The sequence below is a fragment of the Scylla paramamosain genome, chromosome 26 (assembly GCF_035594125.1).
Source record: "Scylla paramamosain isolate STU-SP2022 chromosome 26, ASM3559412v1, whole genome shotgun sequence".
NCBI lineage: Eukaryota > Metazoa > Arthropoda > Malacostraca > Decapoda > Portunidae > Scylla > Scylla paramamosain.
The window spans coordinates 11,214,403-11,230,000 of NC_087176.1; the positions used below are offsets into that span (position 1 = coordinate 11,214,403).

Sequence of the window (15,598 nt, forward strand, 5' to 3'; positions counted from 1 at the left end):
GACATTATATATATATATATATATATATATATATATATATATATATATATATATATATATATATATATATATATATATATATATATATATATATATATATATATATATATATATATATATATATATATATATATATATATATACTCGTATGTATATATATATATATATATATATATATATATATATATATATATATATATATATACACACACACACACACACACACACACACACACACACATATCAGGGAGGTAGAGGTATATCACAATTTATTAATGAGCTGTGTTTTTTTTAAATCAGAAAACATCTATATTGAAAATAAAAAAACAAATCAAATGCACTTATAATTTTCACTGTTTGATACATATTTCATTATTCCTTCAGGTAAACTTGCTGAAATTTGTATTTTTAAATGTAAATTCAACATTTGTAAATCATGAAGGACAAACTTATTCAACTCATAACTTTAAAAAAAAAAAAAAAATGTACTGTATCTTTATCAGTGAGTCTGGAAGTTATCACATGTGGATCTCATGGTCAGTATTTCCTTGGGTGTCCACTCATCTGCCAGTTTGTGATGTGTGGAAGATGATGGGAAAGCCATGTCAATCTCCCAAGGCCATAATATTACAGAGAAGAGTGTTGGTTTTCAGAACTTAAATTTACAAGCCCATTGTATATATTTTTCACTACACTGTTATTTTCTGCATTTTAAGGTACTTTTTTTTTTTATATCTTCTGTTTTTTGTAAGAGTAATGTTATTTTCATGTGATCTGTGCTATTTTGTGTTACTTTACTTAATAGTATTGTATGTAGTATTAGTTTAGTTGTATTTGCATTACCAGCAGACAATGATATGACATCTTATCTCCTTGCCTGGTCATATGTGTTAGAGAGAGAGAGAGAGAGAGCACCTGTATCATAATTTGCACTTCATTCAACTTTTTTAGGTCACTGATTCTTGCCCCTGATAGTGATGATGATGGAGTGACAATTTACTGTATATTGTATGGTGCAACTCATTCCATGGTGAACTCAAAAGACAGTGTGTGTGTGTGTGTGTGTGAGAGAGAGAGAGAGAGAGAGAGAGAGAGAGTCGTTCGAGAGTAATTTCTTTCCTGTATATTGTGCATTAATTTCTTTATTCTTTTATGTTTTTATTATTTTATGCAGTTGTTGGTGATTATATAATATTCCCACTTGCAAGGTAAATGTGTTTGTTTTATATATGCATCTCTCTCTCTCTCTCTCTCTCTCTCTCTCTCTCTCTCTCTCTCTCTCTCTCTCTCTCTCTCTCTCTCTCTCTCTCTCTCTCTCTCTCTCTCTCTCTCTCTCTCTCTCTCTCTCTCTCTCTCTCTCTCTCTCTCTCTCTCTCTCTCTCTCTCTCTCTCTCTCTTTCTCCAGTATATCTACACATACATACTGCATACTTAGCTATTGTGATTGTGTGCTCATGTAGACATATACTCCTTGATCTTAAACAGTCATTCTTGAGTCTACTTAGTGAGGCAGTCATTCCTTACCACAGAAGTTCTGACCTGTGCCATTTTTTATAAAGCCTAATGAACACATGAAGTTTTTACACATTCATATTTTTTTAGTATAGCTAGCAGGGAAAAAACAAACAAATTAAAAGTGATGCTACATGATACATTTGTGAAGTCAGGTATTTTTATATTTCGTTAGTAATTTTAAGGGTCATTGAATTTTTTATTTTTTTTATTTTTGCTACAGTATTCGTAACCAGAAAAGTGATTTGAATGTAGTGTTTAATGGATATGTATGAATTTCTTTTTGCTGGCTGAGAATATGTAGTGAAGCAAAATTATTATATACAGAATGATTGTATTTCAAATTGAAAAAAAAATAAATAAAAAGATTACTGAAATACCTTTTTTTTTTGTGTGTGATATACCTGGTATGTATATGTACTTTTGTAAATAGGAATGTTGATGAGAAGAAAGTATATTTTCAAGGAAATAATAATGAAAAAAGAGTTAACCAATTAATCCTCTATAGGACAGATAGAGAACTAGATCGAATGATTGAGAGGTCTTGCTGATGTGATCTAGTGTGTATACTGAGGTGTGATAAGAAGTCTTGCTTGGGTAGCCTGCGATACATGGATAGATAACATTGGAGAGTGAAGAGTTGAGAGGCCTTAATTCGTCTTCAATGAAATTAGATGGTGGTAGTATCACTAAGAATGTAGCACTAGCAAAGTCTTCGGTAGTAGTAGTAGTATAGTAGCAGTAACAAAGTCTTTGAAAGTAATAGTAGTACTAGTAATAAAGTATTTAATAGTAGTAATAGTAAAGAGAAAAATCCTTCTTTGTACCCTAGTAGTAGTAGTAGTAGTAGTAGTAGTAGTGGATACGTACATTCTGTAGTATAGTTGGATAATTGAGAACTTTCCGTGGAAGACACAGCTCTCTCTTTTAACTTTTTGTGTGCTTGAAAAATGTCAAGAAAATTATCCCTTCACATGTGTGAAATAGATAAAATACATATCGAAGCTACTCCGACTTCGGAAAGGCTAGCCACTATCATAAAAACTAAATCCTGTAATTGTATTATAGGTATATTGTCTATAAATGTTCAATTGTTCAAATTGTCAGTGACTTTTAAAACCGATGTATACTTCACATCCTCATGCAGTCACTTTCTTTTCCATATATATATATATATATATATATATATATATATATATATATATATATATATATATATATATATATATATATATATATATATATATATATATATATATATATATATATATATATATATTATTTTTTTATTTTTATTTTTTCTGTTAATTGACTTAATTTATCTGAACTGCACAAAGAGAAAAGAATCTACATGTTACGTAACAGACAAACACAGTATCGATGTATTAGCTTTATCTGTGAACCGAGTTAATTTATCTTCGCTTGTGTTCTACTTGTATAACTTAGGCGTGTAATTCACCGCTGTTATTCAATGATGTAAGTTACTGTTGAGATTTTCGTGAGCGATTTCCGTGATTCTGAAACGCTCTGCTCTCTCATCCAACTATTTTTGAAGGCCTTAGAAATAATAATCCGGGTTCTCAAGTGTCTTTTCTGTTAACAATGTAGAAATCTTGTTAATCTGTCAGTAGAACCATAAAGACACCCTTGAAAAACCCTGTGACTTTAACTAGAGCCTTTTGAAAAAAAAGTCAAGGTGTAGCGCCGAAGTTTTTCATAACTCTTACCTGAGCGGCGCCGAGTTGTGCGTGCCCCGAGCTGGTCCAGGTGAGGGCCGCAGAGTTACCTGTATTAGCGGCTCCAGGAGACAAGTAACCGTTTTCCATCAACTGTGGCGTGACTTGGGAAACACCACCTTGTTATCCAAGTGCCTGGTGAGTAGTGTGGCACCTAATTTTACTATCATCATGTGAGTGGACTTTTATGGTTGGGATTCATGACCCTGAGTTAGCCAGTTAATGTTACGTACACCTGACTTACCTTTGCTCACCTGTCTGTCTTGATGACCTGTGTTATAGGATAGCAAAATAGTGCTATAAATGTTTTCCTTCAAAAAATAAACCTGTGCTGTCTAATTTTGAGCTGGCCAGGTGAGGATGTGGTTATTAATGCTTTCCTTTCGGTAATTCACTTGTGCTCTTTCACGTAATTCATCAGCGTTCTGAGACGGTCAGCTGATGTCATTGTGGCTTTCCTTCGTAATTCGCTTGTGGTTCCTGATCATCTGTGTTCTGAGACCGTGTTATCTTTGCTTTCATTAATATAATTTACCAGAGCTTCTTGATGACATGTGTTCTGAGATGGCCAGGTGATGCCATTGTTGCTTTCCTTCGTATAATTCAAGTGTGCTTCCTGATTACCTGTATTGTGAAGTGAACTGGTGATCTTATTGCTTTCCATCATATAATTCACCTTTGCTTCCTCATAACTTGTGTTCTGAGGTGGCCAGGTGATATTGTTGTGTTTTACATGTGCCTTACCTGTGCTTCCTGATTACCTGCTATGAAGTGGCCAGCTCATGTTGTTATTGGTTTACTTCATAATTCACCTGTGTCTCCTGATTACCTATGTTCTAAGGTAGCCAGGTGATGTTATTGTTGTTCCTTACCTGTGTCTCATCTGGGCCCCCCTGCCTTTTTTTTTTTTATTATTCTGTCTTTGGTCTTTGGTCCTGATAGTAGTGATGTGATGTTGCTGGTATTTCTGTCACTAGAATACAGTACAACTTACATTTCTGTGTTATAACTAAGGGACTATATTATGGTATGTTTCTGTCAGTTGTTTATTCAAAGTAGGAATGTATGCAGCAGAACAGGCTGTTATTATTATTATTATTATTATTATTATTATTATTATTATTATTATTATTATTATTAATATTATTATTTAGATTTTCTTTTATTTCTCCCAGATTGAGTGACTGATTTTAATTTCCTTGTTTTGTCCCCAATTTTAGTTTCATACATTTTATATTAGACTTGACACCTTTATAATAAGACCAATGGCAGTGACATAATGGAGTATATTGAATTTGAGGATGCAAGTAGGACTCTCACAATTTTATCAATTAAAATCCAAAAGTTGTGAGTTCATCCAAAGTATAGCAGCTGCCTTCGAGGCTGTGTCTTTCATCACCTGAACTGAGAACTCAAATAGATAAAAAACTTTTAAAAATATCTGAGATATTTCCTTTGTGGTCCATTACTTGCTCTTTGTTCGGATATCACGTTTTTTTATCTCATAAGATATTTTACCATTGATAAGATATTGTCAGATAGTGTATCGCTGAACCTGCATGTAATGCATTTCATATCAGAGCAAGGCTGTTGTGAATATTGACGCCTTTGTCAGTTTGCACTCACACTTGTAATATGTGCTCATACAAACAAATTTCTCGTGGCACTAGGTACGTAAGTATGTTTTACCAACTGGTGTATAGATAACTTCTGCAGGTCTTACTTTCCCATTCATGACTAGCTGAACTTATATTTTTATGTAGTGTGAGGACAGACAAGGCCAACCAAAATCCACTCAGGCCTTGATTATCACCTTGGTCTGATCAGCAGTGTGTTGGGCTTGTATATCTGTGAGGTGCTGATTAAAGGGCAAGGAGTCATGAAAAACTGCATTAAATTTAGGTCCTCAAGATTATAGTTCTAAGTATTTTAACCCTGCATAACTCATAATTGAAGTTTTCTGGATGAGGGAGCTGACAGAGTACAATGACACAAAGTGTATCCCCACTTTAGGTATGGTACAATACACCAGTACAGTTAGCCAGTGTCAGGCACCAACAGGAGTAATCATTGAGACTGCTCCATCCCTTAGCCATTACTCATCCATGCTGGTGCCTGATGCATGTAAACTGAACTAGTATATTCTATGCCATGTCTAGGGTGAGGATGCAACTTACAGTTCTGTAGTTGTGTTGATCCACTTATCTGATGAATTTGTGATAAATACTGTACTTGTTCTGGTACACCGGTACAAAGGTAATTATCAGAGAGGGCAATGGCATGTAATGTTTAAAAGCCTTGTTGAGTCTATTGAGAGCATTAAATTGTATGGTTAGTAATGGATCATGCAGTGTTACAAAGAAAATATAATGTTCCACTTACCTGGCTCTTACCTGGTGGACTTCCCAAGCCCTAACTCAGAGAGTAAGAAGACATCCATGGAAGCCACACACTGCTGATGTGTCACCCCACAAATAATTAACCAGAATGATAATAAAAGATAGCACAACAGATGGACTGGATGGTGCATCATGTACTCATGTGGGCAGACCAGGAGAGATAGACTGCACATTAAGCATACGGTTATGCTGTGCTTATGATTCATTGGTGAACAAATTATGAATTTTATTTGGGACTGTGGTATAGATATAACAGTGTATTCTAAATATATTTTGTTTTGCCTACAGAGAAAGGACTTTGAAAATAATATCATGAGTCTTGATGAATCATCTGACTTACCTTACAAAAGAGTGTGCTCTTCCTCAGATGAAGAATATTCAGATTCTGGTTGATACTGGAGATGAATATACTAAAACAGAAGATTGTGTAGATGATGATCCTAACAGATGGATTTTGCATTCTCTGTATAAGATAAGCTACATCAGCAAGCCAGATACTTCCCAGTTGATGTATACTTATTATTATCATAGATGAAACAACATATTATGTGCTGATAAAGGAAACCATCTGTTGAACTGGTCAGTTTCCTCAAAAAGGCAAAGAAGTCAAGGGTTAGAAGTTGGATTTCTAATGAGAGAGAAGTAAATAATGTTTTTAGGATGTGTAAACCATGATGGATGGCAACAAGGACTCACTGAATCTGGGACAAGAAAATGATGAAATCTAGATTTGAATTCTTGCACTTTGCATTTTGAATAGATTGAATGGAACTTAAATGTCTCCTTTGATATTTGCAGCACCAGTTTTGAACACTAATACTGTATTTTCTCAAATATAAGTCAACCCCTGATAACTGGCCACAGTAGCTATTGTATCATATACATTAATTTTGTAAGAAAAGGACAGAAATGCATGAGCATCTGAAAATTGAGCCACTGGTCTGTCACACAGCATGGAAAGTGTGTAGACTGGCTGGACTTCAAGACTTTCTTACAATATAACAGATCCAGCTGTACCCTGAAGTATTACTTGTATGAACATAACTCACCCAATTTTGTTATTCATAAATTCTAGCTGTTTAGACTGGAAGTTGTGCTTTGATATGACTGTTGTAGTGTCTGTATCACTTGACTGCTAGTGTGTGTGTGTGTGTGTGTGTGTGTGTGTGTGTGTGTGTGTGTGTGTGTGTGTGTGTGTGTGTGTGTGTGTGTTTACAAAGGATGTTGTGTCTGAGTTTAGTAAGATGTGATTGGGGATCAGAAGAGTGGCCATAAAAGGTGTGTGTGTGTGTGTGTGTGTGTGTGTGTGTGTGTGTGTGTGTGTGTGTGTGTGTGTGTGTGTGTGTGTGTGTGTGTGTGTGTCCCAGATTCCTTCACATATTCACATTTATGTATTTATTTACTTTTACATTTTACAACATATGTGTATTTAATCAGTCATTAACTATGAAAACCAGAAATTAATTTACACCACACATAGCAAAAACAAATTAGTAAATTATAGATCGAATATGTAAAATAAGTAATGAAAAAAGATAATTACAAAATCTACTACTACTACTACTACTACTACTACTACTACTACTACTACTACTACTACTACTACTACTACTACTACTACTACTACTACTACTACTGCTGCTGCTGCTGCTGCTGCTGCTGCTGCTGCTGCTGCTGCTGCTGCTTGAATCGTAAAAAGCCCCTCTTGAGATCTCCTGAAGGGTGAGATGGTAAAGAATTGCGACCCTCACTCAGTCCTTTTTTGGGGAGCATGACGGGCCTTATTTTACTTTTTTATTTTTTATTTATTTTCTGCGTTGTGGCACGGCTGACTGATACACTAGAGTTGTGTGGCAGAGGATTATTATATGCACATGTGAATTGCAATAACAGTGACGTACAGAAGGGAAATATTGGGGAACTAGACAGGCATGAAGGATTGAGTATGGAATAGGAGAGGGTGTTTTTATTATGGGCCGGTTACAGTCATCCTTTTTCGTTTAGTAGCGCATCAACAAGACCTCTTCAGCTGTAGTACCTTATTTCCTCTTTTTGATTCTCTTTTTCTTTCACTTGTGGTTTAATGGTGAAATATCGTGTAATTATTGGTTTGCCTGTTTTTCTTTTTTTTCTTTTTTTTTTTTCTTTCTTTCTTATCCCTGTAACATGTTTGTTGTTGTGTAATGTTGCTGGTTCGTTTTAATCATATTAAATGTTGCGTGGCGGCGGCTTCATGATTTCAGGCAATCAGTCATCTGTTGATCTTTTAACAAGTCAACGTGAGCTTAACGAAGAAAAAGAAGTTGCAATGTGTTTTATGAGGAAGAAATAGGAACTACAGTATTTGACGATATGAGTGTAGAAACATGCAGATTTGAACTTAGACAACTTAGAAAAGAATATATACATTCAAATTTAAACTTAGATAATCGAGAAAAAAAAATGCAAATTTGAACTTAATCCAGAATAGAATGGGAGCATGCAAATTCGAAATCAGCAATCCATGAAATTGCTTCATGGGGCAGTAGGAGACAGGGAGAGAGTGGGCGCGTGGAGCAAACAGATGGCAGACAAGCAAACAGGCAGGCTTGGTAGACAGACAAGGGCCGGGAGGAAAGCAGTAGACATGCAGGCGGGATAAGGAGCCGAGCAGGTGTGGCAAGATTTCAAGGTTGCCAGTTCAGAGGTGCAGCTAGTGGAGAGTTCGAGACCTCAAGGATGTAAGATTACTCCCCGCTTTGGCAACAACGAACGGGCTGCCAGTCATATCCGCTGTTGACTTTGGGCTACTGACAGGGAGGCAGCTGACTGGTGGACTGGTAGAGTGCCGCATGGCGTTGCAGACCCCCCACCCCATCGCTGTTTGTGTTGCAGCAGGGCCCTCCTGTGCATCGCGCTTTAAACTGGCCGTGCAATGTATCGTAATGTTCGCGTCTAAGCCAGATGGTCACCCCCCCTCCCTCCTCCCTTCACGGCTTAGGAATTCTTAATGTATACAGTGGATGGGGTTATGGATACGTGGATGTGTCTGAGAGAGAGAGAGAGAGAGAGAGAGAGAGAGAGAGAGAGAGAGAGAGAGAGAGAGAGAGAGAGAGAGAGAGCATTATGTCTTCCTTCCAAGAAAACAAGACGGATATATATACCGCAATTTTTTTACTGAATATGGATGTTTGGAATGTTCAGATGACGTGTATATAGTCAGCGAACCGTGTGTGTGTGTGTGTTTGGATGCGTGTGGGTATGAATGTAGGTGTGGATGTCATGGGTGAATGTTGGGAGGCCGCCACCTAAGGGCTTAACCACGGCAACCCTCAGTGGCTGGCGGCGCGCGTACCACTGAAGCAGGAAGTGAATGCCTCTCGTTTTGTTGTGTACGGCAGTGGTGGCGGCGGTGGCGATGGTGGTTGTCGGTGGGGTGGTGGGAAAGTGCGGCGTAATAGTGAGTGACCGAAAGTGAGTGTACGTACAAAAAAAAAAAGAAGAAAATGGAGAAGAAAGAGAGAAAAACAGACCGAGGTGTGTGCGTGTGTAGCATGTGTGTGGTCCTGTTATAACGAGTGGACTGAGAGTGAGTGAGTGAGTGCTGGAGTGGATGTGTGGTGTGGGAAAGTTGGGTAATATCTGTGCCGAAGAGAGAGAGAGAGAGAGAGAGAGAGAGAGAGAGAGAGAGAGAGAGAGAGAGAGAGAGAGAGAGAGAGCGGATAGGCAACACACTACGTCGAGAGAGCGCAAGGGGCACAGTGAGCTCTCTCGTTTACCTCTCTCTCCCGCTCCGTTATCCAGCCTATACCATCAAGAACAGCAGGAGTGACTAGGGTATTAGTGCGATTGATGGAGGGATGAGTGGCTGGCGTCTTGTATTGCTATTATTGTTATTGCCAATGGTATGCGACGAGAGAGAGAGAGAGAGAGAGAGAGAGAGAGAGAGAGAGAGAGAGAGAGAGAGAGAGAGAGAGAGAGAGAGAGAGAATTATTCTGCCTTCAGCTATATGCGTACGTTCGTTTCTACCGGGTATCTCACAAAACTTACCTCTTATGTCTTATTCTGCCTTGCTTAGCTCACGTATAAGGAAACAGCTAGCTATGTATTTTCAAACGAATCAGCGAGAAAATGAAAGTAGGTAAATAAATGCCTAGGTAGATAAATACAGGTACTGACGGTGATGACAGTGTAAAAAGCACGAAATTTGGGAAACTGAGACTGAGAAACGCGTAGAAGTTTATTCTCTTCGTGGTCTTATGAGGAAAAGACGGTGTGTGTTATTCTCCCATCGATGCCCTGTAACCTGCGACACCACCACCCGCTCCCCTACGGAAAGAACTCAGAACTCAGTGACCGATCTTTGGGTAGGACTGAGACAACTCACGCCTCACACCGGGACAGTGTGGTCACAACCACTCGCCTTACATACTACATACTGGTAGGTGATCAGAGGCTACACAAGAAAATCGCCCATCTGCCTCGCCTTTCCTCGGTTGTGAGACGAACCTCCTAACTATTTGTTATACTACGTGCTGTGTGTGTGTGTGTGTGTGTGTGTGTGTGTGTGTGTGTGTGTGTGTGTGTGTGTGTGTGTGTATACCGTTCATTCGCACCACGTCCTGAGAGACTTGCACCGACTTCCTTGAGAGCGAGGATCACAGAGGAGGCGGGGGCACTGCACTAGTGTGGCGGGGCGCAGAAGTAGGGTGGAGGGTATGGAGCAAAGTGGAGAGTTAGTAGGACTGCGAGGAGCGAGGTTAAGGGGCCAGGGGGAGCGAGGAGGGGCAGGGGAAGGGGGTGGGTAGAGGACTAGAGGGTCACAAGAATCTTAGACGAGGCTCAGGTGGCAGTCGTGTTGCAGACGTTGCGAGAGGTGGACGTGTTCCGCTATCCCTCCTCCCACCTCGCCGTCCACCCGCCAGTGTTTGTGATCCATATAACGTTACCTCGCCGACAACTCACTGTGACATCTGCACTCTAGACCTTTCCATCGCCAATTAGCATAGCCCCCCTGGTATCTTCCCCCAGAAGTTAATTCATAGCATTGTTCTCTGTGCGCTTTTTTGCCATCTTACGTTTAAAGTTACTGTTCTCGATCCTGGGCGCTGATTTCAACAGTTATACCAATATCACCATAATCTCCAGTGTCATTGCGACTCCGTTAGTGTTAGTCACCGTCCACGCGATCCTCCATTGTTTATCCAAGGTGCTCGGTGCCTCACGGGATTTCAACGCTGCCTAGGTACTACAGGGCTGTATCGTATTCTGTGGAGCATGACGGGGAGGTGATACGTTAAGTGAGGGAATGTGGAAGAGTGAGAGTGATGGTGGCAGCTTGGGTGGTGGTGGAGGTATGGGTGGTGCTGTTAAATTCCTTTCTTTGTTAGAATGACGAAAGTGGTTTTTCTGACTTATTAAAGAGGAAGTGACGGTGGGTACAACCTACAGGAAATGTTGGTGGTGTTAGTTTTGGGGACAATGAAGAGTGTGTGTGTGCGTGCGTGTGTTCGTGTTTGTGTGTGCTCATGAAGGTAATCGTGATGAGGAAGATAAACAGTCGTGACGGTGAAAATTTTAAGGATAAACATAGGTAGTGGTAGAGGTTAGAGTAGAAATGAGGGGGACAGTGAAGGAGTACAGAGATAGTGATGATAGGGGAGATGACATTCAGGATGGCGAGGGAACAGAAGGTGAATAGGTGGATGAGACAGGAACAACGAGCACCGAGACAATGGAAGCGAGATAGTGAAGACAGTGAGATGGTGAAGATTGTGACTTAATCTTGCGTGTTGTTTTTTCCCTGTGGACATGAAGGTTGTGAGGAACTAAGCTAAAAGTGAACCAGAAGTGCAAACCGGCTGTACTTGGACACTGAAGATACCAAGACCGCCCTGTATCGTGTGAACTGAGTCTCTGGTAGTTGAATCACGCCGCAAGTAACAAAACTACTGATAAGATAACCGCGATAAAGACTTGGCGAAAGCTAAAACCCAACTGTGATATCCGAGAGAGATCACCTCTGCCGGTTTTTCCTAGTTATAAAGGTCAGTATTTGGAGGAGAGCTGAACAGGGATGCAAGCAGGTTCTTCTTGTAGCGCTGCCAAATTAGTCGACTCAGATGTTGCTTGTGTGTGTGTGTGTGTGTGTGTGTGTGTGTGTGTGTGTGTGTCAAGGACCAGGATATGCATATTACTGTAGAATACGGGAAGGAAAAGAAAGTCTGAGTAACCAAATAAAGAAAGGAAGAGAGAGAGAGAGAGAGAGAGAGAGAGAGAGAGAGAGAGAGAGAGAGGAGAGAGAGAGAGAGAGAGAGAGAGAGAGGATTCGGCAAAAAAAAAGTATGTTAAGTGTTGCTGTGTTAAGAGATGTCAAGGTGTGTGTGTGTGTGTGTGTGTGTGTGTGTGTGTGTGTGTGTGTGTGTGTGTGTTCTCCAAGAAATTTCGCCCTTTAATGTTTATTTAGAGAGAGAGAGAGAGAGAGAGAGAGAGAGAGAGAGAGAGAGAGAGAGAGAGAGAGAGAGAGAGAGAGAGAGAGAGAGAGAGAGAGAGAGAGAGAGAGAAGCTTAATAGTCAGCAGTGAAAACAAAACACACAAACCAACGAAGGAATGGCATGAAGTGGTGAAGTGAAAATGCTACTATACCATGGCGGGAGCTTGGAATGTAGCCCCAAGACACTGCGAGCCAAGGCGAGGATTGGCAAAGGAAAGGTTCTTGGTATAAGTGAAAGGATTTGGCAAGGGGGAGGGAGTACTGGCAGCGTATGGAGAGGGCGTTGGCTCGGAGGTGGAGAGCAAGAGAGAAGTAGGATGTATTAATCGTTGCATTGTTATTGTAAGGAGTATAAGAAATGATGTTGAGTTAGTGAGTTTGAGGATAGACTTGTGTTTCCTACTGTTTTGTGATAAGGAAGGTTAGTTTAGTAGTAAATTTAAGTTGTATAGTGATGTTTTTAGTGTTGTATGATAGGACTGGTTAATAGATTAGGAATTTTAAACTGACTCGTAAAATTATAGGTCAGGAAATGTAAAGGGAGAGAAAGATTGAAAGAAAGTGTGTGTTAAGAAAAAAGACGCTGTCCAAGAGAGAAAAGACAAGAAAGGAAAAGAAGTGGATGTAGAAAAATGAGAAAATGGAGGCCAAGGTGTTGAGGTGGAAGAAAACAAGTGGTTGGAGGTTGAGGAAGTGGTTGTGGTGGAAATAGAAAAAGAAGGACAAGGTAGAGAGTGTGGAGGAGAAAGGAAATACTTAGAGTGCAAGGATGGAAAATGGGAGGTGGAAGGAAATGGGAGGAGGTGGATAATGAGGGAGTGTAGTGACGGTGTGTGTGTGTGTATGTGTGTGTGTGTGTGTGTGTGTGTGTGTGTCGCCTCCGCCGGAACACACCAAGGATACCACCCAGCCATGGCCTCCACACACACACACACACACACACACACACACACACACACACACACACACTTTATATGTAAGATGCTTGTTGACAGCCCGTATACTCCTCCCAGCACTTCGCCTTTGTACCCTCTCGTGTGTGTGTGTGTGTGTGTGTGTGTGTTTCTCTCCCATCCCTCACTTTGCTTTCATAACAGCGCGTTTCTTTCCCTTCCTTTATGTACTTTCCTTGCTTTCTGTTCCTTTCTTTATTCATTTAGCGTCATCAGTTCGTGTGTTTGTATTTTCTCTTCCTTTTCCTCGTGTGTAGGGATTTCATTGGGGAAACATAAAGGAACACAAAGAAAGTGTATGTTGAAGTCGCTTGTTATTTTCAAAGAACTTTTTTTTTCTTTCTTCTTCCATTGTCTTAATTTCATGTTCGTGTAAATGTTTGTATTTTTTTTTTGTATGCATGAGTTCTCTTATGAAATTAATCTTGTTTTCCTTCAGTGTTTGCTTTAATTGTTGTTTAAATGTTTATTTTCTTTGTTTTTCTTTGTATCTTTCGTGCTTGATATTTCTTTTTGTGTCTTGAGAAAAGAAGTGAGCAGTGTAACGTAAGAAAGAAGAGTTATGACACGGACACGAGAGAGAGAGAGAGAGAGAGAGAGAGAGAGAGAGAGAGAGAGAGAGAGAGAGAGAGAGAGAGAGAGAGGCAGTGACCTTCTGTCATAATTACGTACCGTGCCATTAAGAACCAGATGATGGGCACCTCTCTCTCTCTCTCTCTCTCTCTCTCTCTCTCTCTCTCTCTCTCTCTCTCTCTCTCTCTCTCTCTCTCTCTCTCTGAAGTAAAAGTGGTCGGCGTTCACAATGACATACCTGTACCTTGTTAGCTTTATTACAGGTCGTTATATGGGCAGGGGGCTAAATAGGGCTACAGGTGCGCAGGCCAGGTAGTCTTACAGGTAACAAGTCCTTGCCAGTCTCACTAGTCACTGGGGCGGGGTGAAGGTGAGGCCATTGGGAACACCTGTTGGATACCTGTATGAAATGTATTTACCTTGGCTGTTCATATTAGGTAAATATATTGTCGTGTATATTTCAGGAGTTTTCTGTAGTATATGGTAGCCTGTGTATTAGATGACCCGCTGGATGTGTGTATTAACCTCAAAGATTGTTATTTCTATTAAGACTTGTTGGTTTTTCAGTGGATTTATCGTAACTATACTTATTTTATTTTATTTTTTTTCTATTTTTTCGTCAGTTGGTGAGTCGCAGTTTTGACCAGTTTTCACTTTCCATTTACCTAAAAAATTGTATTTCCATTCAGGCCAGCTAATAATTTCTTGTATCAATACTTATAAAGAAGCATTCCATCTGTTAGTGAGTCGCTGTTTTGACCAGCTTGTACCTTTTAACCTTATTCGCCATTTCTCCTCGCTAGTTTTTTCAATAGATTTCTCGGATCTATTCTTATAAAAATGCATTTCGTGAGTGAATGTCAGTTTCCAGCAATTTTTGTCTTCTAACTTGTACCTGAGTTCTCTTAATTTTTGTCTTCCAACCACTATTATTTTCTACTTCTCTTTCCTTCTCCTTTAACTCGTTCCTCACTTTCTTCGGGTCTTCTACTGCCCACCTACTCCTGTTAACTCTTGATGAACTCGTGACTCCGACCTCCTTCCTCTTAACGTGTCATAGGTGTTTGTGTATTGGTGTTTGTATTGAATCTAACCTTATCTATGTGCAGATGACAGACGTAGTAAGTATATAACACCACATCCTTGCAGGGGACTAATCTGTATGTGCTGTATTGTGTCATGATCAGTATGGAGGAGGAAAAGGAATTATATGAGAACATACGTACATTATGTATACAAGGTCGTGGAGTGTTTTGATCCCTAGCTGGCACACACACACACACACACACACACACACACACACACACACACACACACACACACACACACACACACACACACACACACACACACACACACACACACACACACACACACACACACACACACACACACACACACACACACACACCAGGGAGCGTATCGCCGCCATTGTCCTACACAAGGGATCCACAAGGGCGTGCTGCAAGATAAAAAGGAAAAAGAAGGATGCGCCTCTAATTTCATGCATTCTGCTCCTGTCGTGTCAGAGAAGCAGGTGTGTGTTGCGGAGATTAGTAATACGTGCGTGTACTGTAATTGTATGCAATACTGGCGTTACTGTAGTGTTGCAGTGTTGGAGTTTTGAATTATTTCTTCTTGTATATAAAAAAAAAAGGTGAAAAAAACCTTTATGAATGTAATGTAATGGTAAAAAAAAAGGATGGTTGATAGAGTATTGTGTCTGTGTGTTAGTCCAACAGCATAACAATTTAGGAAGTATGAATTATCTGTTCTTGTATACCCCCCCCAAAAAAAAAAAATAAATAAAATAAATAAATAAAAAACTTGTAGAGTGATGCAGTGGTAATTCAGATATGATAGGAGAAAAAAAAAAGGGACTAGATAGAAAATTGTATCCGTGTATTAGACCAACAGAATAGCAATATAGGAAGGTTGAATGATCTGTTCT

The 15,598-nt window shown here is 39.6% G+C and overlaps 1 protein-coding gene across 3 annotated transcripts in view; it reads left to right on the forward strand.

The window, feature by feature from the left end:
- The first annotated feature begins 3,239 nt into the window (after positions 1 to 3,239).
- Positions 3,240 to 15,598, forward strand: part of LOC135113744 (PTB domain-containing engulfment adapter protein 1-like) — a 67,388-nt gene continuing 55,029 nt past the window's right edge. The window contains exons 1-2 of one of the 3 annotated variants that reach the window (XM_064029306.1): positions 10,441 to 10,553; positions 11,445 to 11,674. The gene's annotated coding sequence lies outside the window, so the exon portion shown is untranslated. Of the gene's footprint in view, positions 3,387 to 10,440; positions 10,554 to 11,444; positions 11,675 to 15,598 lie in introns of those variants that run through there. The other 2 variants (XM_064029307.1, XM_064029314.1) reach the window with 2 other exon arrangements.